Source organism: Protopterus annectens, chromosome 1.part1 (genome assembly GCF_019279795.1).
Source record: "Protopterus annectens isolate FY-2018-M chromosome 1.part1, PAN1.0, whole genome shotgun sequence".
In the NCBI taxonomy this organism is placed as follows: domain Eukaryota; kingdom Metazoa; phylum Chordata; order Ceratodontiformes; family Protopteridae; genus Protopterus; species Protopterus annectens.
Window position 1 is genome coordinate 1,369,360,101 of NC_056726.1, and position 16,333 is coordinate 1,369,376,433.

The window sequence follows — 16,333 nt, forward strand, 5'->3', positions numbered from 1 at the left end:
TAAAACAATAACTTTTGATGCCTTACCTAACTCATCCTGGAAAGTTGTAAAAATGAGTTAATTGAGTATTTTGGCAGTGGCGACATTAGGAAATGAATGCGAGTAACTCAGTTCAAACCAGTTTTCTTTCATTTCAAAATGTTTATATAGGAACACCTAGAACAGTCTAAACTCTCATGGCTCCTGACATAGAGAGTGTACCTCATGGATTATTATTATATCCTCCCCTGGAATCAGCAAGCTCTGCACTGTGTGCAGGAATAGTGCAAGAGTTGCTGCATGTAATATGTCCGACGGGCGATCCAGGAATGAGCTCCCGGGACGTGCATGAGCACTCCTACACTATTCCTGCATGAACACAGCTCCTGTATGCTAATTACCCCATTTTCAGGTGAAAACTATGCAAATGAAGTGAATTAGCAATCCAGGCAGCAGGCAGGCATCTGTGCAGTAATAGTGTAACCTGCAGAAATATATTCGGCTACTAAACAAATACATTTCTGCAAATTATAAAACGGAGGGATGACAACTCTAAAGAAAACATGTATTCAATGTAGTAGGTATGCCAATGGCCAAATAGATGGCCATTGGCATGGTAAATACTGGCAAAATTATAAAAAAATAACTTTTTTTTGGGGGGGCCAATTTCAGATGTTTAAGCATAGGGCAGCGGTGCACAAACGGGATCGGACCAAAAATAAAAAAAAAAAGTTGGAAATAAGCTTTTAAACCAAAATCAGCATTCTGCCATAATAGTCAATGGCATGCAGAAGGCAACAATACCATGGAATAGTGGTTGCTAAGGGAAAGTCTGAGTGTCAGTTTTGTAACCATGCATTGGCAGTCAGTTTTATGCAAATGAGGGGATTGATACTGAATCACAGATTTCCCCTCAGTGTTAGCTAGCACCCAACAGTGTAAGTGCAGCAACACCATGATACAAGCCTAAGAGGTAGATTACCTTATAAGGGGGAGTGTCATCCATGCTGTAAGCTTATTGGAGCTTTGTGGCCCGTGTTTGCCCTTAGCTAAGCACAGCTAAGGAAGGGGGTATATCTGAGGCAGCAGTGTTTACATTGCCTAAATGGGTGTGCACACCATGCACCAAGTTTTAAACAAACAAATAAAAAAAACAGGAAATAGCAGCTCTGTTCACATCTGAGCACTGGGTATGCATGGCATGCCTCTGGGCTTAAACAGGAAGGCAATGGAAAGGGAAAACAGCAGTAGAAGGCAAGCAAGGAGAACTAGCATAGCTGGCAGGTGAAATGCATCAGAATCAGTCAATTACACAGGCAGCAGCCCAGCCCAGTACACTACTAGAAACTATGCAAACCCCTTTCACTCTGGTTTTTCCCACAATCTCTACATCAACGGTGTACACAGACAGGGAAATTTTACCTGACAAAACTAACAAAATGATAGCGGCTGCTGTCACTCTCATACATCAATATGTGGAAGAGGCTGAGGGTGGTGAGGTTGAGAATGCTGATGACCAGCCCACAGTGAAGAGAAGAAGAGTGTACAGACCCAGGGTAACCTACCAGGGGCTACATGAGCTGGAGATAGTGGAGTTCTATAGGGTGGACAGGGACATCCTACAGCAAATTGTTGAGCTGTGCCGGCCACACCTCACACACAGAACCAACAGAGGGAAACCCATCCCAGTGGATACAAAGGTATGTGTAGGCTTAAGAATACTAACCACAGGTACCTTCCAAAGGCCAACTGGGGATATTATGGGGATCTCACAGGCATCAGCATCCAGGGTACTCCACCAGTTCCTGGATGCCATGTCAGCACATGCCGGTGAGCACATATATTTCCTCAACACCTGTGAGGCATTTACCAGCACTATGCATCTCTTCCACCAAATAGCAGAATACCCTGAGTTAGTGGGTGCTGTAGACTGCACACACATACAAATCAAAGCACCACCTGGTGACTGGGCTAGGGTCTACATAAACCGCAAGGGCTTCCCCTCCATCAACTGCCAGGTAGTGTGCGATGCCCAGGGCATTATAATGAATGCATGTGCTGGCAGCCCTGAAAGCTATCATGACTCCCACATCTGGCATATGCACAGCTGTACCAGAAATTTGCCAGTGGGGACATCACATATGGCTACCTAGTTTGGGGATGCTGGTTACACACTGGAGCTGTGGCTGATAACATTCATCAGAAATGCACACACACCCAAACAAGAACTCCATAATGAGGTATACGCACAAACGAGAATCATAATAGAGCATGTGTTTGGGATGCTCAAGTCATGGTTCCGGTGCCTCGACATATCTGGTGGAGGCTTACAGTACTCTCCAGCTGCATGTGCACAGATTTTCATTGTATGTGCCATGCTACACAATATGATCCTGCAGAAACAGCTGCAGCAGGTACCGCATGGGGCAGGGCCACATAGCCCCCCACCATTGCCAAGGCCAGCACAGGCACAGAGTGACTCAGATGAGGAACAACCTGAGCCTGCCCACAAAGGCAGAAGGGGGCATGCCCAGTAGGCCCAGGCTTTGGCAAAGAGGCAAAACATAGCACATACACTGTCATGGTATGAACCCATGGAATGACACCTCTCTCTGACTCACACATACAGTAAAAGGGATGCCAAACATGACACTACCTGTGCTTTACCATGTATAGGGAGTGTACTATGTGCATCTGACATAGTCAGCCCTCCAGCACCATCATCAATACTGGCAGAGCCACAGGTAACTCACTCTTCCTATCAATTGCTGAATGGAGTAGTATGTTCTGCTAGTTGTAGCTATGGTATGGATGTGAGCATGCAAGGGAATCGGGTGGCTGAATGAGATGACAGTAGATAGTGGACACCTATATGGGCAGCATGAAATCCATAACAAATACAGGTGTCAACAAAGTAGGCAGTACTAGACAAGGTGACAAATCCTACTGCAGTACATGTGGTGGCCCAAATGTGTGTCCAATGGCAGTGTCATTTTGAGAGAACAGCCAGCGTGTTAACATGTATGAGTGCAGTAGTCAGTCGGTTTATAATTTTATTTAAGTTTAAGTTACTAAACCTCAGTCCTGATGTGTTTTTGTAAAATAAAGTTGCTTGAATGGAATGCACAACTGTTCATCTGTTTTATCCTGACTGGACGAGTGACATGGTGTCAGAACCGGGATTGAGAATGCAACTTCTTCAAGCCACGAGGTGCAGAATTGACAGTGAAGGTATATTGAGCAGGTTGGGTGATACAATGCTCAAATGTTCAAAAAGGGACAGAAATGAACTTCAGGTAACCAAAACTTGCACAAATGATTTATTTTGCAAAGAAAATGAAATGGAGCATTCGTAAGGCACAAAATGCATTATTAATCTAACAAGTAGCACAAAATGCACAAATTAAACAAAGTGAAACAACAATATTTGATAAAACTATCAGAACTATTTATATGGAGCTCAGAATTACTTCTGGTTTGTATAACTAGCATGTTTAAAGTAAAATGAGCACAAGAAAAGTACAATTAGTATGATAAGAGGTTAAATGAGCATAATGAGTACAATAACAGGGCAAAACAAGCTTAAAGAGCAAGGCATGTTTTTTAGTAAAAGACCGTGTTTGGCCATAAACATAAAGTACATGCATGTCAATGAGGTTCACATACCCAACAACAGCCTCAGGCAGCAGGAGAGGTGTAGATGACCATAAAAAAAGGCTGTGCTAAGACCTCCAATTAATGGCAATGGATAACAGCCCCCCTCTAGACCTACGCAGACAGAACACAACAGGTCAGGCAGTTGTATATCAGTTCTGCATGGTATGAAGTCTGAAACTAAAATGTAGGAAAATAAAGCCTAAGATCTGTACTCTACTGATATGCCTCTAGTCTGCATGATAGGTCAGAATGCAAAACTAAATGGAAGCCAGCAGAGTACCTGAAATACCAGTACAGTCATAGCAGATGTTTACTGTTTTCAGTTGTGCCCCCCCACAATTCTATACAGAAATGCAGAAAAACAAGCAAAGCAGGCAAGTCCAAATACTCAGGAACAACAAAAAGTTCGTAAACGTATTTTAATAGAAACGTTTTCGCTCCTGACCAAAGCAAGAGCTTCTTCAGACAACAATAAAAAGGCGCCAGTTCACTTTTAAGTAAAACAAACCGTGATGTCATATCCTTGACAACGGTCAAGTTAAAAACAATGGTTTACATTTTTCAAAGATAATTTAATTTAAGGAAAATACCTTGGCAACATTACTCAATCTAACTTAAAAAGAATGGATAACCAAGGCATTTCCACCAAATTAATGCCATATAAAATCCTAATAACTCATCAGAGGTATACATCTGTATTTAGATGTATGCCTCTGATGAGTTATTAGGATTTTATATGGCATTAATTTGGTGGAAATGCCTTGGTTATCCATTCTTTTTAAGTAAGATTGAGTAATATTGCCAAGGTATTTTCCTTAAATTAAATTATCTTTGAAAAATGTAAACCATTGTTTTTAACTTGACCGTTGTCAAGGATATGACATCACGGTTTGTTTTACTTAAAAGTGAACTGGCGCCTTTTTATTGTTGTCTGAAGAAGCTCTTGCTTTGGTCAGGAGCGAAAACGTTTCTATTAAAATACGTTTACGAACTTTTTGTTGTTCCTGAGTATTTGGACTTGCCTGCTTTGCTTGTTTTTCTACTGTTCCGTTTTTGTTGGCTATACAGAAATGCAGTAACATATATGAGTGGGGTTAATAACAGTGGCGCACAGATTACCTGAGTTGGCCAATTTACAAGATAGAGTGTTGCATTTGTACAATATGCAGGGCTCTGTGTGTTAGGTTTTTGTGTGTTGTACATTGTGTGGAAGTGGTCAGCATGTAGGCATGGAAGGTTGTGTCCCATTGGCCTATGGCCAGTACTGTTGATGACAGGGCCATGTTCGGACAACTGCAGTGCCAACCACAATGCATATCAGCAAGACCCAATTCAGCAGTCATCCATAATCATTGTTCAGATGTTAATATCTGTCACCATCTGACAGATGGACATGCCATGAATGTGGTCCCAAACATACGCACAGTACACAGGTGGAAGTACCCTAGACAGAGTACAGAAAATGTAACTGTCAACTGCACACACCTTTGGAATTGTACATACAGGTTAGCAGCACATTAGTTGTCTGTGTGGTATGGAATACTGATGTATTCTGGCCAGTCACTTGCAGACCACAAAAGGCACAGTTATGATGTAATGAGAGACTGCCTATATCCCTGCACAAGGCAACATAAGGGGAATGTCCCAGGTATATCTGTGAGTCAGCTGAAAGAAGCCTCCATATCGCACATGCACTCAGCTCACCCCACCATCATCCACAGGTTTATCACAGTTCATATCCCTGCTGTTGGGAATGAGCACTGTATGACCCCCATGTCTGTATGGGAATACCAACAGAATGCAGCATGCTGAAGAGGTGTCCTATGCAGGTGTATCCCTAACTGTAAGCAGCACCCTTCCAGCATCCAGACCAATGGATTAATATGGACATGAATTATTGCCATTAACACCTCGCACACTTACCCTGTCACCCCAGGGGAATCCAGTGGCTCACAGCCTGGGACTGTAGGAGTGACAGAATGCACTGGCCTGCTACAGATGACTTGCATCACTACCAAATGCCCTACAGTCCTCTGTCAAAGGCCTGTGCCTCACCTGTACTGCCAATGTATGTTATCTCATGGGGTCCCAACTAGCAACATAACACAGTCCACAGAACACAAATGCAAGGCCATATCAACAAATCCCAGTAGCATGCCCACCATGTCCTACTGCATGAACTGTGGACCAACCCCTAAATAACGCTGAGATGAATGGACAACTATAGGGATACTTCACAGATATCACTCCTATAATGTTAAGAAGAGGCTAGAATAACAGAGTGGGGGGTGTAGAAGCACGGACGGCATGGAGTCTGTGAAGTCTGAAACTCTGATGTGTGCCCATACTACCCCTGCCTGCAAACCTAGTAATGGGTGGCTACAAGCCCACTCATAAACCACAATGTTAAGGGGAACTGACCAGATATATGAGCTCTGCCTCTGGGTAACCTGGGTGAATCTGTAAAGCTGAGAGGTATGGTCAGAGCAAGATATGGCCATTCTGTTATGTTGATAAATGTACAAGCAGGGGATCCTCAGCCACCACAGTACCAAGGTGCTGGACCATTTACACAGGTCCATCAGCAAGTGTCTGCAGCTACCCCTCAAGAATGGCATGAGTGTGCAAGAATATGTAGGCTGCAGACCACAATACTGGACACAGCTTCATTCATCTTGTATTTCCCAGGAAATAACTGTGAGAAAATACCTGCACTGGAGTACAACCTACCTGGAATAGATTCACACACTCAATACAGAAGGTAATACTGGGCATGCGCCTACACTTAGAGAAATGAAGCCCATGTCTGACAACAAAATACAGAAGGTCATACTGTGCATGCTCCAACAGTTAGAGAAATGAAACCCATGTCTGACAGCAACAGTGGACTATACATATCTGTCATTCGCAGATGTCTGTGCACACACACCACATTGCACACCATTCATGCTTGGCACACACATTGGATAAAAATACTCGCACATATCCAAGGCCAACACACTATAATAGGTCAAACATACACACACAGAGATGTGGGGAAGAGAGAAGCAGACAGTGACAAAGAGATTGCCATCATGAGGCCTGTCCCACCCACCACATATCCAATTGGCCAATATCACATGATGTGCCAATGTCAATCACTGTAGACACTTGCTTTTGGTAGCTCTCATCCCTATAGTGTCTGTGGTGCTTATGATAACTGTGTGACATGATTGTACAAATCAGTGATCATCTAACATTTGTATACCCAGTCCTGTCAAATTTAAAGTTGTGTGTGACTGAGTGTTGTGTGTGTGTTTCCAGAGGAATGGTTTATGGCCCATTCACACACACTGCACTTCTCATAGCCCATGTTAGCACTCACGCTGATATCAGTCACCTTGAAATAACCATCTGGCTAATTATTAGCCCTATAAGCTCCCTGGCACGTGCAATAACCGGGTAATGCTATAGTGTAACATGCTAGTTAGGTAGAAGTTCTAATCCCAGACATGGCAATTGTGAAACTCTGTGTGTGTATGTGTGTGTGTGTGTGTGTGTGTGTGTGTGTGTGTGTGTGTGTGTGTGTGTGTGTGTGTGTGTGTAGAGATTAATAATTTTGAGGCCATTCACAGTCACTACACCTCCCATTACCTTACTTAGGCAAGCCTGATTATGTCAGGCTCCTTGAAATAGCCCTTTGGAGAAGGGCCAGGCCTATAAGCTCTGTGGTGCATGCCATAAATGTGGAAAAATGTAGTAGCAGTAACCTACACAGGTATGGGTTTGAATCTCATCTGTGGGAAGTGTTTGTGTGTGTACATATGTATGTGTGTACCTCTAAGATTTTGGCCCCATTTGCAGTCAGTACACATCTCAGAGCCTGATTTTTGCAGTCCTGCAGATATCATCCACCTTACAGGTATTTGTTGCCAAGCCTAAACCATATCATATCTATGGTACATGTGGTAAATGTGTAACATAACGGTCCATAAAGATTGTTGGATAGACGTTTGAAGCTCACCCCTGGCAAATAACAGATGTCAAAAACCAGACAGGCTGGTGTAGACAATCCATAGCCCTATGTGTGACATTATGGATCCATGAACAATATAGGAAACTCTTGCAGTACTCAGAGAGCACTCTCCACCCATGTCTCATACACAAACATACTTGGCTAGGCAACAACCACTGTATTGGTAGTTCCCTGCATATTGCCTCACAGATAGTAACCACGGTGTGATTGCAGTGGACTACATGCCTGTTGACCACAACAGTGCCACTGACATCCAAAAGTACTGTGATTTGTAACATCTCCTGACTGTGTGTTATCCAGGAAGTAAAAAGACATGGCACCCTGTTCCATCCCATCATTAGGCAAATAAATGCTTACAGTGGTCCTTTTGCTATGTTCCCCACTGGGAGCCTGCAACAACTGTAGAGTCTGCAACTGTAACCCGCAAAGGGAATACCATGCCTTATACACATGCCCTGTATGGAGAGACACCACTAACTCCACTGAATACCTGCATGATGCTGTAAATATAGGTGCAAGCACGACCTCAGTTCCATAGCCAGTTCGCCCCAAATGAGGTCAGGAATGCTTCATCTGAAGATAACAGTCTGTACATACAACATGTCCCAGAGACCTCAAGTACACTTCCACATGTCAAAGTACATGCGTGTGGGACATGTGCACAACCCGGACACTGTTCATGTTATGGAATACGTGGGAAGCAGTGCACATTACTGGCCACCTACAATAGTAATGCAGATGAGTGCATGGTGAATACAATACTCACCTGTGGGGACCACTCCAGGGACTACAACCCTGAGCTACACTGGAGACCATTGTCATATGGCCTAATGCCAAGGTATTCCCCTTGCCTAGCCTTGTACAGCCATCAGGCCCATTCACCTACTACACACCTGTGAAGCAATGAAAATATGCATCTCAGTACTGGCAAGTGTGTGTGTGTGTGTGTGTGTGTGTGTGTGTGTGTGTGTGTGTGTGTGTGTGTGTGTGTGTGTGTGTGTGTGTGGAGATTAATGATTTTTAAGCCATTCACAATCACTAAACCTCCCATTGGCCTACTTTAGCACGCCTGCTGATGTCATTCACATTGAAATAACCCTTTGGCTACTTCTCAGCCATGTAAGCTCTGTGGTGCTTGTGATAACTGCTAATACTGTAGTGTAGCAAACTAGTTAGGTAGGGGTTCTAATCTTGATCATGCCAATTGTGATGATGTGTGTGTCTCCATTGACACCTGCTTTTGTGGACATTCACATGTACTGCACTTCCCTTATCCCTTCCTTAGTGCTGTTGCTGATGTCACTCACCTTCAAAGATACCTTTGGACATCTTTTGAACATGTAAGCTCCATGGCACGTGCAGTAACTGCATAACACTGTAATAGCAATTCATAGTCAGGTAGGGGTTTGAAACTCAGTACTGGTAAGTGTGTGTTTGTGTTTGTGTCATCAGTATCCTGTGTGGGTGCTGGGGTGATTGTGTAATGACAGGATCCATTTCAGAGTGGGTTTGCTACATCATTATATTGAGGACCTATATGTCCCATTGTCCACAATACAAAGCCAACAGTTTTCAAACACTGTAGAGGTTGTTGTAGACAATCCTCAGCCATAAATGTGTACAGCCATGGGCAATTATTATGTAACGGTATGGATTAGTAAACAATATAGGCAACTGTTATAATACCCAGATACCACTCTCCACCCATGGATGATACACAAACACACTTGGCTCTTACTCTCTTGCACCCTTCCTTTCATACTTTGTCAATGTCTCTGTCTCTGTCTCTCTCTCTCTCTCTCTCTCTCTCTCTTTCTCTCTCTGTCTCCCTCTCTGGTGGATGTGGAAAAGTGCATCGATTTTACATAGGCAGCAGTGAGTTTTGTAAGTAATGCTCAGCCAGTGCATGAATTGCAGTCCCCTTGTTAATTGCATGTGGAACAGCTGTGGTATCATTCCTATAGCCAATTGCATTGAAAAACATTCCTATAACTAAGCACTTCATGTGGGTGTTGGCCCTTTCCTTTCACTGTGAGCAGGACTTCATGTGGGTGTTTGACAGACAGCATCACAGAGGGTAGTTGGAAATACCTCTTACAATATACACTGTGGAGACAGGCCAACAGACAGGAGGGGGGTGTTCCAGATATGGGGACAGCATATAAATATTGCTGTTCTATATTTCAAGTAATGTTGGTTTAACAGGGTTTGTGTGGATATGGCTGTTCTACATGATGACAGTGTTATGTGGTTGAGGAAACTCTCACCTGTAGGGCTATCTGCGCAATGTCCAGAGTTTGGAGTCTTACATGTGTTGTGTTACTCGCACATTTCCTATCTTTAGATATGCAGTAGCATACTCTGATGATTGCAGTCACTACATGGTGACATCCATGTGAGTTACTGACTTCATATACTTCAGAAGAGATATGTCACAACAAACCCTGTTACACCAAGAAATTTCTCAGTTTATCACAGCAATATGTCAATATTGGCCCTGTGTTTGTGCCTCTGTCCCCCAAGTCTGTCACCCTTTGTCCATGCGTCATGCAGTAAGAGGTGCATATGTACAGTACATCATTATTTACTGGCATAATACCTGATAACAAGCCAGTGAGATATCAGATTGCTAGACATGTTATGTATAGTAGGCCTTATAATTGAGGACAAAACCTGGACATTCTGTTGCAGTGTGTACAATAGTGAGGTCTGTGTACTTATGGTGATTGTTGACAGACTGTGTATTGTGAATATGTTACTTGGCCTGTGTACAGACTGTGATAGAAGTCATTGTTCTTGGTCCTGTTCTATCTGATGTTGCATGCTGCTCCAGTTTATGGTACCCTATCAGCATACATGTTTGTAGTGCCAGACTGACACATGTCCCATACCACAGTCAGGCATCAGAATACACTGTGTATTGGCCCAGTATATGCATGGTTACTGTGTGAGTGGCTCATATGAGGGTAGTTTTGTTCACACATCCCATATACTGTAATATTAATTAGGCTTACCATAATGTGACTGTGACTGTGTTCAGACTGGTTGTGGGTATGCACTTTCACACTGGTGTCTGTTCCTCCATGCTGTTACATGCCTCTAGTGCCTGCTATATTTGCAAGTACATGTGCATTCCCCCATAGGAAACTTGGGTAAGTGTTGTGGCAGTCTGCCTGTAGTTTGCATACTGCTTTGTGACATGCCTAGTAGGTCAGTGTATTTACCTAGTGTGATGTTATGTCCAGATATTTGTCTGATGTACTGTTGCCTGGCCAACATAACTGTTGTGTATTTCTGACAAAGCAATGGGATGCTGTACAGATGCATGTCACTAACTAGTGGGTAGTATGTAGGCTTGTGACCTCTGCTCCTCCGGTTATTATGTGTAAGGAAAGATAGGAATGTGTGAATGCATAAACTGTGTGAGCTTATCTATTCCAGCATTTTCGTGATATCCCCATTTACATGGCTGTAAACATCCACTTTATCAAGCTTGGTCCACACATCTTGCACTAAGGAGTTCTGTGCATACCTCTGCAATGACCAGATTTTGTCAGACTGTCCACGTTTATTGGTCATATCTCTGCTGTATTCCACAGGATCATTACTGTGATTTGTGTGGTACTTCACTATGATGATCTTATGATGTCTGTCAGTAACCGATGGCGTACATGTCAGTATTAGAAGTGACTTCCCCCACAACATGTCTGTTAACACAACCCCTATTACTGTAGCAACATTCCACATTTATACCTGCACCACTTACATGACATCCCCTTGAACTAAGAGGTTGTGACTATTGGTGCTGAGGTATGAGTCCAGTACGTTACAGGCATATGTTTTTATATATATATATATATATATATATATATATATATATATATATATATATATATATATATATATATTAGATCGATATATAGATATAAATAGACATATATGTATATCTAATCTGCATCTAATATATATATATATATATATATATGTATCTATGTTTGTTTGTGTCTTTCGGCTTTTTCCCGGTTAGGGGTCGCCACAGCGAAACTCCGGTCTGCTAATGATTGGCAGTAGATTTTTACGTACTGGCTTGCCGGGCCTAATGTACAACCTTCAATGAAGGAACACCCATTCACACATGTCGCCACACAGAAGACGCTCTAACTGAGAATCGAACTAGCAACGTCTAACTGTGAGGCGACAATGCTACCGCAGCACCACCACCGTGTATATATATATATATATATATATATATGTATATATATATATATATATATATATATATATATATATATATATATGGGTTTGAGTCTCACAAGGGATAACTGGCTAGGCTTAAAATGGCTCGCAAGGCCAGTTAGCTTAGTACTAATCTATGAACCTATGAACCTATATATATATATATATATATATATATATATATATATATATATATATATATATATATATATACACACACACATGTATATATATATATATATATATATATATATATATATATATATATATATATATATATATATATAGGTTTACTATTGAAATCTCAAAAGTCACAAAAAAAAGGTACTTAACACCGAACTAATTCACAAAAAGTACACATAACCTAACCATCCTAATGTCGAAAATCAGCTGTCAATGCTGAAAATCTGAAACATGACATTTTCGGCACTTAACAGCAATGCCACCCTTGCCATTGCTCCCTAACTAGTACACCTAACATCCAGTTTATACATGTATATATCCATATCCTTGTTATATGTAAACATGACTGTTGTATATACCTTTCCAGATGTATCACACCATATTTATCTGATATGTCTATATTTAGATATAACAACATACTTGAATCAACACTAATATCACTAACAAGTACTACACAATTGTAGAAGTCAAAGCAGTTGTTCATTACTATTCAGTATGTCTACTGACAGATATATTGGAAAAAAAAAACAGGAACCATCTTCATACCTGTGATGGCTTAATGATTAACTGCTGTGACTAGTGTACAAGGTCCTGAATTCAAGACCTGCAAGGACTGTTTATTTTGTTGCTAGGCACAACAAGGACTGTAGGATACAGAGTGGTTAAGGCAGTTTTGAGCAGCTTTAAGTTGGTTTGCGTGGGTTTTCCCTGAATGTAAGTGCTGCTAACATATGGTTAAATGAAAATCCGCTTACTTACTTCTCTTACCAGTGTGCAAATCTGCTTAGCATTTATATTGAAGCAATGCTTATACCTGCTAAGCATGGCTCAGCCCCAGTAACCATTGATCACATTCCAGTCTGATGAAATAACACGGTAATGACATCTTTAATAAGTGTATTTAATTCCATGTACAAAACATGCTTCTATGTGCTGTCATTACAGTAGCAAGGGGTGTGAGTATACTGTCTGGGACACCTGAGTATATATGGCTAGTACAACAATCTTTTCCTTTTGTATATGTTTCATACATGGGTAGTATCCCAGGTTATATGCAGTCACACTTGCATGTATTGTATCTTTACGTTACTACTGTTAACAGTGCTTTCCCAAGTAAGACTAGATTGCAGATTGTAGTACTGGAACCATACACCCCTGCATGCAAATCTGGACTCTGAGTACTGACTATCGTGTTCTTGGTGTGTGAGCTGTGTGTTATTAAATACTTGCTACTGGATATTGATCTGATATGTGGATATTAACTGTAGACTACTATGTGTACAGGACATGTCTTTGAGGGCTGCTGTGATGTAGTAATGGCATACCTATCAGTGTCAGATGTCTATATATGTCAAAACATTAATCCTAATTCATAACCTGTTGGCTAGCTGATTTCTGTCTGTCCTCTGTACAGATGTGCAGATGTCAGGTATCCATTTTGGCTGATTACAGGCAATCTATGCTTGACTGACACTGACATGTCTACCCAGCTGTGTTATGAATGCCACAGCTAGGAAACCCCACCCTGTATGCACCACACGCCTTGGATATCTCAACTAGACTACCACAGTCAACAGAACATGCTTGGGTACAGGTCTCCAACCCAGACACTGGCCATGTCATGTAACATATGTTGCATACATGTCAATTGGAGCACATCACTGGCTCTCTGCAAGAGACAACCAGATGATTGGATGTTGCATTTAACTGTCACCCTGAGGATCACTCATGTGGCATCAGTTGACAGATGGCCTGCTGTCAAATTTCAGGTGGCATGATACCACTGTACCTACATCCCCTACTCTTCTCATCTCTCCATGGACTATATCCTATTACACACCTAGGAACACCTGCACCTATGGACCCCAGTACTGACAAATGTGTCAGTATGCATTACTGAGAATAACAGTGTCTGTGTGTTTGTAAACATGCAGTTGATAATACCCTGAGGACCTTCTCACACACTACACCCCCTATTGCCATACATAGAAATGGCTGCTGCTGTAATGGATATTAAATGTACCTTGTTACGCTCTTCACCCTATGGGCTGCCTGGATCTTGCAGTGCCAGCACAACACTGTTGTACAAATGGGTAGATAGGCATGGGTTACCCTGTGAGTCCTGGAAAGTGTGTGTATGTGTGCAAGTGTGTATATTTGTACGATATAGCATTCTGAGGCCACATTTGCCACATACAATACACCTGGCTATACAGTATAAGGCATAGTGATGTTGCTGACATTAGGAGAAACATAACAAACCATCATCCTACTATCCCTGTGGCATGTGCAATAAATGCATATCCCTGTAGTAGCACTGATGAGATAGACAAGGGGTTGTATTGCAGTCCTGGTCAATGTGTGATTGTGGGTATGTCAGAGGATTATCATGTGTTTCAGTGAGTAAAATATTCAATGTGGGGTGTCAATGCTGGGTATACTGTCTTTACTCCATGGTACCCCCAGTAATGTCCCAAGGTCCACCGTATGAGGACCACTGTCACCATCAATCATACAGGTAATTGAGTACACTATCCAGCCCAATGACACATGTGCTATGTGCAAATTATATGTAACAGAATGGGCTCACTGACAAGGTAGTTAGCACTGGTACATCCAGGTCTCTCAGATGTGTCTATGACTATGTGTTTGTCAATGTGTATAAGACAGTATGTCATACTATGTATGGTTCATTAACACCCATTACATCCCCCATTACCACATTGTACAAGGCCTGGTGATGTTCCTCACTTAACAAGAGAGTCGAGACACACCTCATCCTAAAAGCTGTGTGGTGTGTACAATTAAGGCCAAACACATTAATAGCAATAAGTACCTACGTAGGGGTTCTACTGTCAGTGTTGCCAAGTAAATGTGTGTGTATGTGAAGGGATATACTTCAGTTTGCAGAAAATACATGTCCCAGGAGTTCATTTGTCTGAGAACTGACTGGCAAATGCTACATTTCAAAGGAATCATGTCATGGAAATTAATTCCATCAAAACTAGTAGTAGATGTGTAAATGCCCTCTTTACCACTGTATAGCTGTACAGTGATACTGGAGTTGGTATATATAGCTGGTTGTCGATGTTGTGGACACAGCCACCCTCAATGGGGGTTAGTGTTGTGTGTATCCCCCGACTTAGTCTGCTGTAATACTGTACAGTTTATGTTAACAGGTTAAGTAGTTGTCACTCACACTATGTGCGTCTCTACACCACCCTACACCCTCCAACATGTAGGGCTGTGCCACCCACACCAGCACACCTATGTTTACAAATGCCAGGATTGCACTACATTGGGGAAGGGGACATATACCCTGCCAGTACCATTGTCAATAACATTAAAGTAGCATGACACAGGATTATTTACTGATGTGATGTTTTTGCCTATTTTGTCTTGGTGGAATTACATAGGCTAAAATAGGTTCACTGCAAAATTAAGTACATCCATGTGTACAGCATTCTCTGTGTATTTCATCAACACCAAAGCCTCTGTGTGTGTGTGTGTGTGTGTGTGTGTGTGTGTGTGTGTGTGTGTGTGTGTGTGTGTGTGTGTGTATGTGTGTGTGTTACACACAAACATGTGGTGTGTGCCACCCAGTACACTTACCATTGTCCACTGTAGAAGGGCTGCTGACATCAGCCACCATGCACTCACCTGTATACACTCCTCAGACCTATCAACCATGTGGCACATGCAGTAATTGTTATACAGACCTGTTACTTGTGTTCAGTTGTACCTAGGATATGACACAGTCAATGTGTCACCACAATGCCATACTCTTTGTAGGAAAAAATAGCAGACCAATATCCTGCTGACGCATAGACACCTACAACACAAACTGAATACATTATGAAGACCACTATCAGTCAGTGTTAATAACATCTATAATGCATCATGGCTGGACAGCTACACATCCTGACAAGTAAGCATTAAACTTTCCTGCTCAAAACATGTTACACAGCATTACATTGCTACACCTTAGTACATTCACCCTGTGCATCGGAACCATATTAGCCTGTTCCTGCATCGATGGTATGGATGACAGGGATGTGGCACAGGTATCATCATATGCACAGGGTGTGTTGTGGGTTTGCCAGAGACCTAGGCTGAGTCATTTGGTTGACATCATGTGTGTGTGTGTGTTAGTGGCTTTCATTATTAATTGGGTTGTGCAGATGTGGTGTGTGTAGGTATGGAGATGCCCTAGCTGTGTTGGTGATGTATGTGTTTGTGTATGTGTGCACACAGTTTGGCCAT